The sequence below is a fragment of the Gymnodraco acuticeps genome, unplaced genomic scaffold (assembly GCF_902827175.1).
Source record: "Gymnodraco acuticeps unplaced genomic scaffold, fGymAcu1.1, whole genome shotgun sequence".
NCBI lineage: Eukaryota > Metazoa > Chordata > Actinopteri > Perciformes > Bathydraconidae > Gymnodraco > Gymnodraco acuticeps.
Genome location: NW_022990673.1, coordinates 2,535,397 through 2,549,824, shown reverse-complemented (window position 1 = coordinate 2,549,824; position 14,428 = coordinate 2,535,397). Strand labels below are relative to the sequence as shown.

At 41.2% G+C, this 14,428-nt stretch overlaps 1 protein-coding gene across 2 annotated transcripts in view; it reads right to left on the bottom strand.

The window, feature by feature from the left end:
* The window catches only part of lnx1 (ligand of numb-protein X 1), a 36,847-nt gene extending 34,526 nt beyond the window's left edge, over positions 1 to 2,321 (bottom strand). For both annotated transcript variants that reach the window (XM_034229910.1, XM_034229911.1), the window contains exon 1: positions 2,039 to 2,321. The gene's annotated coding sequence lies outside the window, so the exon portion shown is untranslated. The remainder of the gene's footprint in view (positions 1 to 2,038) is intronic.
* Between the last annotated feature and the right edge of the window lie 12,107 nt (positions 2,322 to 14,428).

The window sequence follows — 14,428 nt, the reverse complement described above, 5'->3', positions numbered from 1 at the left end:
TCCTAACGATTGAGTTTGAAAAACAACCCAATGACTAGCTGAATATGTCTGCGTCCACACTCTCGCTGTCCACACTGAAGTAGCATATACTTTTCATACTCAACATAATCAAATCATATCTGTATCAATCAAACAAACACACCCTGCTAGAGGTGCAGCCAAATGAGATAAGTGAGAGCAAAGAAGGCTTAAACACAACAGTCTTCTTTTGCATAACTTGTTTGATAAGCATTGTAGATTTTCTTTTTTAAGTGCCGCAACATACCGAAATGTATGCTATTATGTATTTGAACTGACACAGACTACACCTGCTCATTGTATTTGAAGCAGCTGTGGCCTCACATGGAAAAGACTATAAACTGCCATCTGATTCATGTTAAGCAACAAACTAATGTAAAGGCTGACACACAATCACAGGAACCACGCTCACGCTCACAATTACAGCACAGAGAAGGAGTGCTGAATGAGAAGTTGTTTGTGAACATGTCAGTTCATCTTTAGGTAGACAAAAAGTCAATATAGCATGCCGATACTAATTCACCAATGCTGATTCAAGCTTGTTAATAAACACTGACCTTGAGCACAAACAAACATAAGGAAGCCTGGTGTTAAAGGAAAAAAGAATGTGTGAGATCCAACACACACACACACACACACACACACACACACACACACACACACACACACACACACACACACACACACACACACACACACGCACACAGCATAGTCTGTTGTGTTCAGACATGTCGATGAATCACTGAAGATTCCAGTTAGACAGTTTTTTTCACTTTCAGCAGAAATCAGTGTCATAACCAACACATAACACAGTGCACATTAAACAGTATTGACAGTATGTAACATGACACATTAATTAATTAAATGTGTCTATATTGACAATTGGGGTTTAAGACAATAGCCAGCCTATCAAGAATCCCATGATACATTAATTATATAACACAACTAGTACTATTGTCAGTATTCTTGAAATCTAGCACATACTGTTCCACTTAGAATAAACATATATATATATATATATATATATATTTGTTCTTAGAATGATCATATAGGATGTGAAGCAACTAGGTATGATGGGAATTTATAGTGATTCAATATGTATGTAGGTTGCCTGGCTACAAAGTGTTCTCAGACAGAAGGGTGTCGCCTTGACCATTGTCAGGCAATTATCATATGTTAGGATGTTAGGGTGGTTAACATGCTGTGCTCCCCCTTCTGTCTTCCCCCCACATTTCTTGGAACTGTAATGTGGATTGCCTAGCTGAATTAATCCTCTTCCTGTGTCCCTTCCCTGTATAAAGTCATTGCTTTTCTGTGTAACTTGGTCAGATTTCCTTACCACATCAGTGGAACGGGTTATCTGTCCTTTCCAGCTGGAAATAGTTTGATTCTGTTAAATGCCATAACTCTTTATTAAATAACACATGGTTTAAGCTTGTATATTTGTTCCTTTCTTACCAGAATAGGGTGATTAAGTGTGGAATATCCACCCCACTAGGTAATGTAATTCCTGTCCTTTCAATAACCTCTACATAAGGCTCTTGTGTGTGTGTGTGTTTGTGTGTGTGTGTGTGTGTGTGTGTGTGTGTGTGTGTGTGTGTGTGTGTGTGTGTGTGTGTATGTCGGTCCCTCTCTGAATTCATATCTCAGCGGTGAGTTTGAGCCAGACCTGACACCTCAGTCTGGGGGAACAGCTGCACGCAGATGCAACACTCTGTGAAGTGTCTCTAATATCAGAATGGTTGACTGGATGAGCACAGACTGTACTGAACACTAACAGAGAGGCTGAGATTAGCAATCACACACGTAGGTAACAGAAAAAAGCTACACAGGCAACTATCACACACATGTGAAGTGAGCAATCACACAGGGATTTAATGCAAATGAATTCCATGCAAATAGCAGTGACCAGCACAAAGCCCTGGAACATTGTTTTGTAACTACTGACAATGTTTCTACTGTGGAGGATTTAACACAAGTTACAACCAGTTATGATAAAAAAAGGGGAAAGTATACTTACATGGCTTCATGAGCGACGTTCACTTTTAGCAGAGCAGTTCACCTGGGCAGGTAAAGCCTCACAGAGGGTGTAACATTAAACCATTCAGAGTGAAGGTGGGGGGAGCAAAGGAGTGTAAAATGACACAGTAAAAAGGACTTTGTCCCAGTCAGAGAGTCAAGATGATTGGCTGCAGGTCTTCAGCTGAAGAAATTATATCCGGCTGCCCGTCTTAAAGGAATTCTATTACGCAAAGTGGGAAGACTGTCCCTGTGTGAGCTCAGACCTTACTCACCTCTAACAGGCCAAGGTGATCAGGAAGTGGCAGAGGGGAGGGGTGGAGCCAGAGAAAAGGTAAACAAGAGAACTGCCCAAACCTGTTCTGGAGAAACTGTGATCTCCCATTAAGTGGAGTGAGCAGGAAACAGAAGCATGCAGGGTTATGAGAAGCAGTTGATACATCTGTACATGTACCAGAAGCACTAACAAACCACCATTTAAAAAGAAACATGTAAATGTATTTCAAAAGGGCACCAGCAACTTGAGCAACACGTTCTGACAGGACCTAATTTCTAACACGATCAAAATGTAATAACCCACAAAAACATTTAATGCCTACCTAGATGATTGATTTCCTGCAGTCCATTTTAGTAAACAGAAGGACTGTGCTCTGGTCTTTACACAGGAAGCCCATAATCTGAGTAAATAACATGTCTCAGGCTTAGATAATACTACCATGCACGCATTTGTGTACCATACACACATAATACCTTATTTTATGCTATGGTTTTTCTTCCCTATGACAAAAGCTGCTTTTGTAAATCTGTGCGTGTGATTCTGGCTTGGTACAAAAACAGTCGTTATCCTCGTTTTAAGATGGGGTTTCCCTCTCGGCTCTTCCTACCTCACGCTGCTCTTTAAACCCTGAGACTCTCAGCCACAGGTGCTCCAGACACAAAATTACATTTCCTCATGAGTCACTCTGAGACCAGTTGAATATGTGTCTGGGCAGAATATACAGAAAAAGCACATATGGGTTACTGCGTCAGAATATCAATGACTCAAGTCTTCCTTTCATGTACAGTACAGTAAACTTGCTAAACAACAAAGGTGATGTACGCCATTATATATATATAGACCTTAAATATATACAGCAACAAGAATTGAAAGTAGGGTTAGGGTTATATACTTTTTTGTGATCCTGTAGTGATCTTGAGCAATTTTCCATCAAAAGTGTAAAAAGGGTGCAAAATGCTCCCACAAAATGTACCGGTGCGTGGTTGAGATCAAAATGAGGGCAGAGTTGGAAGGATGGGTTTGGCCTGATGATGATGAAAATGCTCTCTAGTTGTCTATGCTCGCCCTCACTGAACAATCAGGTAGTGGAGCGTATAGTCTCTTAAAGTGGACCTATCATGCGATATTTGAATAATATATTGTAGGGCCATACCTATATAAAACATGTCTGTGAAGTTTTTTTTTCAAAATACCAAACAGATCATGCATTTTAGCCATGCCTCATTTCGCTCTATTTTAGCCCTGTCTTCACAAGGGCTGATTCTGTGGCAAATGAGCTGCAGCTGACCACGCCCCCCTGCAAAGGAGGTGGGCGAGGCACGAGCGTCATGTTACCATGCTGTTACCATGCTGTTACCATGCTGTTACCATGCTGTTACCATGCTGTTACCATGCTGTTACCATGCCACGGCAACCTCTCATTCCCCTGATAGGTGGAGAGTTGCCCATATAGGCGGAGCTCCTTGTTTCTGACGTCAGAGATATTTCAAATCTGTATCAGTCTGTATCAGATCCGTTAAAGCCCCGTTTTTAGAGATTTTGTGTATGGAGGAAAAGAGAGACTGTTGTGTTTTCTGACACTTGGTGAGTTCCCTGACACACCGGGGGGACACATTCATGTATAAAAGACATACAAAAGTGCATTTAGCATGATAGGTCCCCTTTAAGTGATGGTTGAAGAACAAGAAACTGTAGAGTAGTTCCCTGTGACCTTTGAAGCTGTCATATCACTCCCATTTCCTTTCCACACGAACAGACTCCTGTCTCCTTCTCTTCTCCTGACTCTGATAAATAGCGTACCGAAGCAGGATGTAACTACTGATGGCCAATGTGAAACTTTCAAGTAAATGAAGCTGTCTGTGTTGCTACAGTGATTCAAATATGTGGAGTTTCTTCAACTTCCAAGTTCTCTTTGAAGTGCTGAGTTGAACCTGCATCCTGTTTCATTTCGGCTGAGTCTATAGCTCCCTGCCGCTGGAGTTTATCTAAACACTGTGGTGCAGGTGAAACCAATCTCTCCCTGTCTCTCTAGGACACTTTCTCTTATTTCACACACACACACACACACACACACACACACACACAACACACACACACACACACACACACACACACACACACACACACACACACACACACACACACACACACACACACACACACACACACACACACACACACACACACACACACACACACACACACACACACACACACACCTCCCTCTATCTCTTCCCAGCTTAGATGTGCTTCACATTCCTCTGACACACTTTCCTCTAAGTTTCCTGCATTGATTTGAATTCAGATGGCAGATGAGAAAGTAAAAGAACTGGCAGATAAAAAGCCAGGAAATATTTCCCTTTCAAGTCACTTTTTGAAATACCCATCATCAATTTATTTTTCTATCCATTCTCATGTGGCAGTGAAAGGTCGGTCTCCCTTCCTTACACACAGCATCCATATTTCATGGAGCAAAGGCATGAATATTGAAGAGTGGAAACAGCAGAACGAAGGTCATCAAATATAAGCAACCGAGCCGGCTCCACCATCACCAGGGAGACGGCCTCCTTCTTGTCCTTTTAATGTGATTGTTCAATGCCGACCGTGTGTGGGTGCAGGTGTGGGTGTTGTGAGCGTACGCTTTGGGATCAATGAGAGAAAAAGCAAGTTTATTTGTAATGTCTAACATTAAATAAATACTTGTTCTGCCTTTTAAGCTTTACTTTGTCCGTTTTGCAAGGGCTATAATTTAGCCTCAACCACCTCTCACACAGTGTTTGGATAAAACGTATACCTCCAGACCAGGCTGCATTTAATAATCATATTGAAACAGTCTAAATGTAACCACTGCTGTATTAATATATATATGTATACTACTAACTCTACTAAGCTTGAGGCTAACTGTATTTTATTGTTGTATGATAATCATTTGTGACTTTAAGTTAATCTGAATTTATAATATCTATAGTAAAGCCTGCAAGCTGGTAGGTTTAGTGGCTGTTGTTCTCTTATTATTTTTAGGCTTTCAGGATCAGGGACTTCTTATTAATCACTTAGCTGAACGTATCTTATATATATATATTAAAAAAAAGTATAATAATTGTATTTCTTTTTTTGTAACGTTGTAATTGTCTGATTTCATGTCATTGCAGTTCTTTTTTTGCTGTGATTTTAACCATTTGAGCACCTTGTTACTTTGTTTTGAAAAGTGCTGTATGACGACTTTATCATTATTAGTATTATGATATATTATGATTATGACAATTAAGCCTTTATGACGATTGGTCATGTTAACAATTTACTCACCGCTCCTGCATTCTTAATCACTTTATGATCCAACCAAATCCTATTGCAGCAACTTCCCGATCAGCTTGTCTTACCTGTAGTCATGCATAAAGCTGGCTTGTTTATGTTATTTCCAAGGTGTGACTCACTTTCAGTTTAGCTTGTAGGTATGTTGGAAAAGCTGTAGCCAACAGGAAAAGATGGTTTGTGTCTGAAAGTTTTAACAAAATGCACTTTGGTCCAAAGTGAAATACCTCAACTACTATTGGATGGTTTGCCATGCCATTTTGTAGAGAGATTCATGGTGCTCTCAAAGTTGAATGGAAAGTATAAGAACATCATCAGTTTGAACAAATACCAGATTTCCTCTTTTGAGTTATTAGACCCGACTTCTACAAAAGCACTGACTGTACACGTGAAACTTGATTCATTATTAATCATCTAGTTGCGTTCAGACGTGCTTTATCTACGTAACAAGATGTGGCTAATTTTAGATACTGGAGATTTACCCCAACTGAGTTGGTACAGTCAACAAAGATAGTCCAAAGCTTTTAGAGTTGGTCACTGTGTAATAATTTAACAACCTGAATGAAAAACACTCTTAGCAATGCAGGCATCTTACGCACATTCATACTGGCTGAAAAAAGAAACATTCCTCATCTTTCCTACAAACCCATTTTGCCATCTATCTGCTGGTTTTACCCCTCAGAGCCTTTTTCTTTCTTTCTATTGAACCTCGCTTCATTGTATTCTCCAAAAAATGATGCTTGTTTACCGTAGCTGATGTTTTTTCTCTTTCATGAATACATTTTCTGAGTGAAATGCTTTCAATTGTTGCTGGTAATCATCAGCTATACCTAATTCAAGTTGGCATCTGATATACAAAAGCACTCCTGTCTCGTATTGTTTCTCTCGCCCTTTCACTCACTGTGGTAATAGAAAGTGGCTTCCCATCAGTGTCAGCCCCACACAGACAAACATATGCACCTCACTTTCACATATAAAGGCACAGAAAACGGCACACGTTGGACAGGAGCTCATCCATTACTATCGGCCTTGACACCTACCCAAACCCCACCCATCTCTAACACACTCTGGAGCCAGACTTCAGAAAGGATGAGATGTGGAGCATTTTTCATCTAAGAGTTGCACTTCTCTTTTATCAATGTTGGTCTCATTTGCACGAAAAGGCATGATGATAAAGTAGGGCAGTCGATTTTAATATTCCCAGCTCTGACAAAATAATACGGGGAAATAATGACATATTCAATAAGTCATTAGTCTGGTGTTAAAAGGTGCTCCACTTTTGACACAGAGAAAAGCCGTGCAGATGTGACAGCTGCTCTATAAGCAGTAATCACTGGTGTGAACATCATAATTCAAAGTGCACGGGATGGATAGTGTTATTTGTTATGCTACTTGTCAAATGTCACAGTGCCACCAAGCCAGATTGTAACAAAAGAGGGAGACATTTGTACATGTGGGACAAGAGGGACAGATGCTGAGCAGAATACAGAATGAGAAGAGAGACAGAGCGATATGAAGCGAGTGTGTCTGGCTCGGTCGTCAGCATTGAACCTGCGGTCGGAGTCTCGGGGGGGAGCGGAGCGTTGCTGTTCCAGCAGGTGACACAGCTTACGCCAGCCAGCAAATGAAGATGAATGCACTTAATCTCTCTGCTGCCAAAACTACAACTTAGCATTAAGACACACACCAACAGGCCAACACCTGAACGCCCTCACATGCACACATTAGCCATCAATTCACTGCAAATACGTTTACATTTATTTCAATATGTCTTCCTTTGAACGAACACAATCAACTGTCACCGCTTCTAAAAGCCTGGACGTGTCTGTGTGTTAGTGTGTTTGTATTTGTTTGTGTGTACTGGTGTGTGTCGAAGGAAAACTAGAGCAGGGCCACAGATGCCTGACAGCAGGACAGTCTCATTATCCCGGTCCAGTGTGAGCGGCTACCAGCGACCCCTGCCAACCCCATATGTCACTCAGGAGCTGCCTTGGGTAGCAGCAGATTAGCCTGATTGGCTGTGACAATAGAAGGCTGATTAAAATGTCTTATAGTGCTAGAAATTACATTGAGAATATGAGCAATTAAATAGAAAGGGTTTGGATTTTCTCTCGAAGCAACACTGTACAGATTGTACGTGGGTGAACATGCAGCAGTCGATACTTCCTTTGATCTTCCCAGGGTTTTAACAACTGTACAAAACTGCAAAGATCAGTCACTCTATTTGTTATATCCCCCAGAATCCCATTTCCCAGTTCCTGACAAGTCCTCGATCTCCCAGCAGGACCCCCTTGCCTCTTGAGAGCTGTGAACACACTCTCAGTCCACTGTGAATGGAAGGCAAATTGGAGAGTTTCCACAGTGTACTTTTCCATGACATTTACATCAGAATCGGTGTCAAGACCGCTTGACTGTATCACCTTAATGTCTTCTCCTAATGGGGAAACTCCTGCCTGAAAACTGTCATGTCATCCCATCCAATTCCCATATGGTCCATCTTTCATAATATTAGTTATGCTTATGTAAAAGTTGGGTCATGTTGCAGAATACAGTAAAAAGAGGCCTGTTAGGGCCTGTGTTGGTCTTGCTCCAATCATTTCATAGTATTTTTGGAGTGATTAAATTGGGCTTATGATGCAACAGTCCAGATGACCAGGACTTACAAGAATGTGAACAGACGGAGTCATTCATCACAGCAGTAATCCTCTCATCCTTTTATTAGACAGTCACTCCACTCCGCTGCCATGCGAATCGTCCACATGCAAGAGCACCGAGCATGGAAACAACACACGGTCAGCGATAGTGTCTAAATGTACAAAAGCCAAAAAACCTGCCATAGATGATGTGCTATGCTAAGGGTCCGTTTCTGTTCAGTGTTTCTGAAAGCAAACATCATTTTGAGAGGGACTGTTGAGTGCCGAATAAATTAAGCTTTATGAATATTCACAAATCTCTCCTCCTCTCGCTGTTCCCCTCTGTGATCACTTAGCAGCCCTTCCAAAAGGCCTTAGATCTTCCCAGGAGCTAACTTCCTGAGGGGCTCTAAGAACGTATTAGTACAACTCAACATGTTTATTTGTTGGGGAAATTATTCATGTAATCTGAATAAGACATGAAAACTTGCCACGAACAAGCCGCACCAAATCGCATTAATATGAAATCGTAATTATGAGATCAGTGTTATTTGTGTGTGTGTTCTTATATCCACTTGGCTGATGGTCATTGTTTCTGGCTGTCTGTTGCCATGGAAATAGGTCTCTAATGTTAGGCTACTTGCCACCATGTATGTGCCTTTTGTTGCCCTATTGATCCCTGGGGCATGTTTGTTTTTTTGCTCCCCAGTTTTCCGACTGATCGCTTTGCATGTAAGTGACGCTTCATGCGTTGCTGCAGTATTTCTGTGTTGTATTGATTTTAACTGTACACTGCTTGTCTCTCTGAGTTTTTTTAGTAGTGCAGCTGCTCTGCTCCTAAGCCGGCCACCAGTGTGTAACTCGGTCTTTGATGTAAAGCATCTTGATGGCTCTCCTTCGGCCTGGGGGCTTATAGCTTTACAGTTTCACATGACTCGGACAAGAGCCATGTCAAAGGAATACTATTGTCAAAACCTGATTTTTGTTTAACAGGGAGATGCTGCCCACAAGCAGACATCTTCTAAGGTGTTGGTCACAAAATATATGTCAAAAATATATATTTTTTATAGTTGTGTTTCAAGTCCACTCTCTTTCTCTTTTAAGTCTTCGTCAACCCCTGAGGGAATATCTTGCTACTTAGCAACTAATGCTCCGCCATGTTGGTTTGCTGTTTAGTTGTCAGCATTCAGTCGGTTTTTGGGAGCTTTTTTCTTTTAAATGGCACCTGTCTGCGTTGGCCAGAAACAATACAAAAGTGCGGTAAGACTGATCCAAAACAGCAAAGTTGAGGCGCCAAAAAAACAAAACAAGGCTGAGAAAAACTGAGAAAATGTGCTGATAATTCTCTGATGTTTGAACACTACAATAATGTATTCCATATACAATACAAGTAGTCAGTGAAGTTGGTGAATTTAATGTAACAAATCTTGCCATCCTTTTTCTTCAGTGTACAACAAAGGGTTTTGAGACAATCTGTCTTTGTCTTGTGTGTGTCGAAGATCTGCAAGACACACTTGCTGGATACGGTTTTTATAACCTAAGGGTGACATAAGATATTCAAGCAGCGCTGCCCAAGTTTCTGAGAAAAGCTTAGCAGAAACAGGGTCAGAGTCAGATAAAGACAGTGTTTGAATCTGAAGTTATTATGATGCGGGGAGACTGAGGATGACGGCTGCTGTGTGAAAGAAAAAGAGAGCCTTCACATCACAAAGCGGGGTGAGAGCAGACATGGCTAATACATAGGCGGAGAGCATGGGGAGAGCAGCGAGAGACTGAAGGCTTTCGAACCAAATGACAGGTTGAAAGAAAACAGGAAGAAGATGGTTAATGAACGTGAGGAAAACAGATCTATGGATTAATTAGATATGTGTGAAGTGAGCAGGAGAAGGCCAGGAGTGACACTTAGGTCACACTTGGAGCTTTGCCTCTCTTTCTATCCCTCCCTCTGGTGCTTTTTCCAACACCAGCTCCTTTCATCCCTCTCCTCCTCATCTCTTTCCCTCTGGTCCACTCTCCCCCTCCCTCCCTCGATCTCCCCTGCGGCTGTCCTGTGACGTCGAGCAGACGTGGAGGTTAGCATCACAGAGAGAATGGAGCGGGAGGGTTATGTTGTGCAGGGGGCTAGGACATAAATAGAAACTGACCTATCATGAAGACACACTCTGTTACCAAACATTAACACACAGCCAGGCGAAGTTTAACCAACAAAAAGGCACACATTTATGTATTTAGCAAAGGTTTCAGCTTTAACATAATCGTTTTTCTGTGTATTTCTGGAGGAGGATTAAAGTACAATGCCAACTGCTGTAAGCTTTAAAGAGTATAATGTTCTTGAGGATTCTGAGAAATGATGTCCCTTCCTCTGATGGCTACTCTTTTGCGAGTCTGTCTCTCCCCCTCTGTCTTTCTGTCTCTATTTCTCTCAAAGTATAAGTGCAATCAGACATATCAGGGTTTTCCAGCATTGCTTTGCTCTTTTGTGTTTGCAAGCCGTCCTGTGATGCTCAGTGACAGAGCAAGGTTGACACAGAACAAAGCCATTTAGCCAAAACCACTGGCGCACACACAAAAGCACGCACAATGGATGAATGAGGATCAGAATGTCAGGCTATTTCGTATGTTTAAAGCCACCCAGTGGCGTAACTATCGACGGTGCACATTTTTTTTGGGCCCCAATGGCATTGATTGGTTCACGCAGTCTTCAAAGTAACCAAGCAACCTAAATTAAGTTTAAATGTGTCTGTTCAATGACCTTGCTCCCTTTCATGTCATGTGAACCGTTTAATCAACCTGTACTGTACTGTAGCTAGCAGCAGCAAGTTCGGTAGCATTATAACAAATTTAATAGCTTGCATTTATAATGTACAGCAAACCAAAGCACAAGAGCAACGCTCAAAAGAGAAAGGACAAGAGAGAACAAGGAGATGTAACAGCTAAACTGACAAAATGAGACCATCTTTTTTGTCATACATCGTCCTCGAAATCGAGTGCTAACGTTAGCAATGTTGACGTGCAGCGGCAGCCGGAGGCTAACGATAGCTCACCTGCCTCACCACCATCATTGCCATGTAGCTCCACAAGTGAAGCTGTATCCGTGGCCGCGGCTGTGCAACCTTCTTCTCCAGCCAGCCAGGAGGAGAAGCTGGATTTGGCTGTGCCCGGCGGTGGTCCAACAGTTCCCCCAAGGGCCCCAACCAATAGGGGACTCTATGGCGCTATTGAGACCCCCGACGCCAAGATCAAAAGCTATATTATAGCAACCGGTCTATGTAGGCCTACCAGCCCATTCCCCAGAGACAAACATCAAGGAAACAGGTTTAATCCTCTTCTTAGTTCACTGTGCCGTTGTCAGGCTGTGGTGGTCTGAGGCCAGGGCAGGCTGTTGTTGATAGCCTATACATGTGGCGCTTCTGAGTGGTTGTGTATGTCCATGCGTGTGTGAGCGCATCAGCATGCGCTTATGTTTGGGGCGATGGGGGGGGCCCAAAACAATATTTGCACCAGGGCCAATCACAACCTTGTTACGTCACTGAAGCCACCCCATGTTGTATTTGAATTAAAAGGGTCTCTTCATCTCAGAGTTTATACCAAAGGGGTCCTTGGTAATCCCATTTAGTCAGCCCCTAATCCTGTGTTATAGAATGCCTTAGCTGGGATTGTTTTAGATGCTAATGACGTAGCATATTGACTGTCGCGAATGCCTATTTTTAAACTGAAATTGTTACATAATTAAGAGTGGATCGATCAAAAGTCAATTGAAGGAGAGAAAGAACAGTGACATGCCCCACATATAAACATGTTAACAACCCCCAGGAGAGCTGTGTGCATGTACTCTCTTCTCATCACCATAAACAATCTCTTTCTCACAAACACACATATGCTTACACATGAAAACAAACATTATGCAGAACCCAGCTTATTAGTATGATGCACTGAGTTGCCAGAAATAAAGGCTAACTTTAATTTGTGTGTCTAAATATTCACTGGCTGCTCATTGCGACACAAAAAGAAGATGTGAAGCCGCTTTAGACCAATAAGAGAGAAGCAGTGAAGAGGTGAGTTAGGAAATTATGTACAGATTGAATTCCTTTCATTCTCTTTTGTCATTTTTATGAAAAAAAAGAAGGAAAAAAACACTTTAGTTAACTCATTATGCATACTATGGTAAATTATTCAAATTAAAGCAATGAGCAACTCTGTTCTGTGTAGAACTCTGTTTCACTCATTGGGAACGGAGTTTTATTGACAGTACATCTGTGACAACAAAAATGATGTAAGAGAGGATGCGGTGAAAAGGTTACACATTACAGAAAGTTGTAACACAGGCATGTGGTTAGTTAGAGGTGCATGGCCTAATTTCTCCTGCTATTGATCTCAGTTGCGCTGCACTAAACAAAGCTTTGTTGATGTTTTTGCACCATGTATGCAGTACATATGGATTAAAGTATCTATAAGGCTAATGATGCAGCCTGGGTGACAATACCCATTTAGCTAATACACTGCATTGCCTTATTTACCTTTAGTGCAAAGTTTCTAGTTTTTTTATCCATGCTTATTTATATGTCTGCGAATTTGGCAAGTAGCTTAGATTAGCACACTACAAACAGGGAAACAGCTAGCCTGACTGCAGAAGCCTTATAATTCAACCCAGTCTCATGGCATTTCGTGTTCACCAACACGATTTTTAATCTATTGATTCGTGTTCACCAACACGATTTCCCCCTTTTTTTTTTTTTCGTGTTGCACAGCACGACTTTAAAAGCAATGTATTTCTACTGGTAATGACGCTCATGGAAGCATGGCATTCGTTTGTGTCGGCTGCCCTTAAAGGCAATGTGAGCGTCCATTCTCATTGGATAACGGAGAATTGTACACCCGGAAGTAAGTATTCCCCTTACTGTCGATTGATTTTACAGTGATATCTGCACTACTCATCGACTAAAAAACACCAGATTATCCTTGTTAATTACACAACATTGATTGGTTTAAATTGTGCGCAATGCTTTTGTATTTTTCCCCTTCGATTCGGAGAAACAAATATTTTTTCGGAGTAAAGGATAGCAGAAAACACTACACTACCCAGAATCCCCAGCTATCGTTTAGGACTATACCATGTGCTCTGTTTGACAAACTCCGTGATAGTCCTCAAGCTCTGTGATTGGAGAGTGTGCTCCGAGGGTTACGCCGAACCTCGAACAGCACTTGAAATGGGATGGAATCACGGCAGACTGTCCAAAACTGGATTTGAACGGGTCCACCGCGTCCCCAGAACTACACATGCTGGCTATTCTGTTTCGCAACATGTTCTCTATCTATGGCACGTCTCTACTGGGAGTTGTAGTTTTAAAAGACGTTTTCGTATTTCCCATAATAAGAAGTTGCCAGTATTAAACTGTGTACATCCCTGGAGGTTTAGGGGATAGGAAACACTCACATTTAAAACATATAATTAATAAATGGGTGAAAATGGCTTGTGCCCATAATGGGCAGCATTCATATATATACACACATGCCAGCTAAGGTCAGAAGAGCTTTATTTAACAGCTGGTCTTATGTTTGTGACCCCTGTTGTTAATTGATAACATTACATTACATTACATTAATTGAAAAGCCTGAATCATGCACTTGTCAAGGTTCAGAGGCACATTTTGCAAATATGGCAGTAGCCATCGATCAGCTTAAGATAAGATATACTTTATTGATCCCAAGTTGGAACATTTGCATTACATCAGCATGTGTAATATATGCAGTGGTGTTTATTTGTAAATCATTTAGTATAATCACACAAATTCTGTGTTTTATATTTAACAATTCTGTGTTCTTTATTTATTGATTGTTCAATACCTGACAAGGCCGGAGATGAAATATATACATACATCTTATAAGAGTATAATACATTATGTATAATATCAGTTAAAATAAGTGCTTCAACATAGTTAACATTGCTGGAGGTATGCACAAATATTGATAGATGTCTTGTAATGCACTATTGAGGAACCTGCGACCCAAGTTTTTCATTCAATGGATAACTACACCATAGTTGTGTGGGCCTATATGATATGTCAATAAACCTTAGAAAATCTTGAAAGGGATGTGCAAAATAGTCATTATATACAGTCTTTAATTAACTATTAGTAGAGAATAACGAGTAATGAATATACTTTATAGG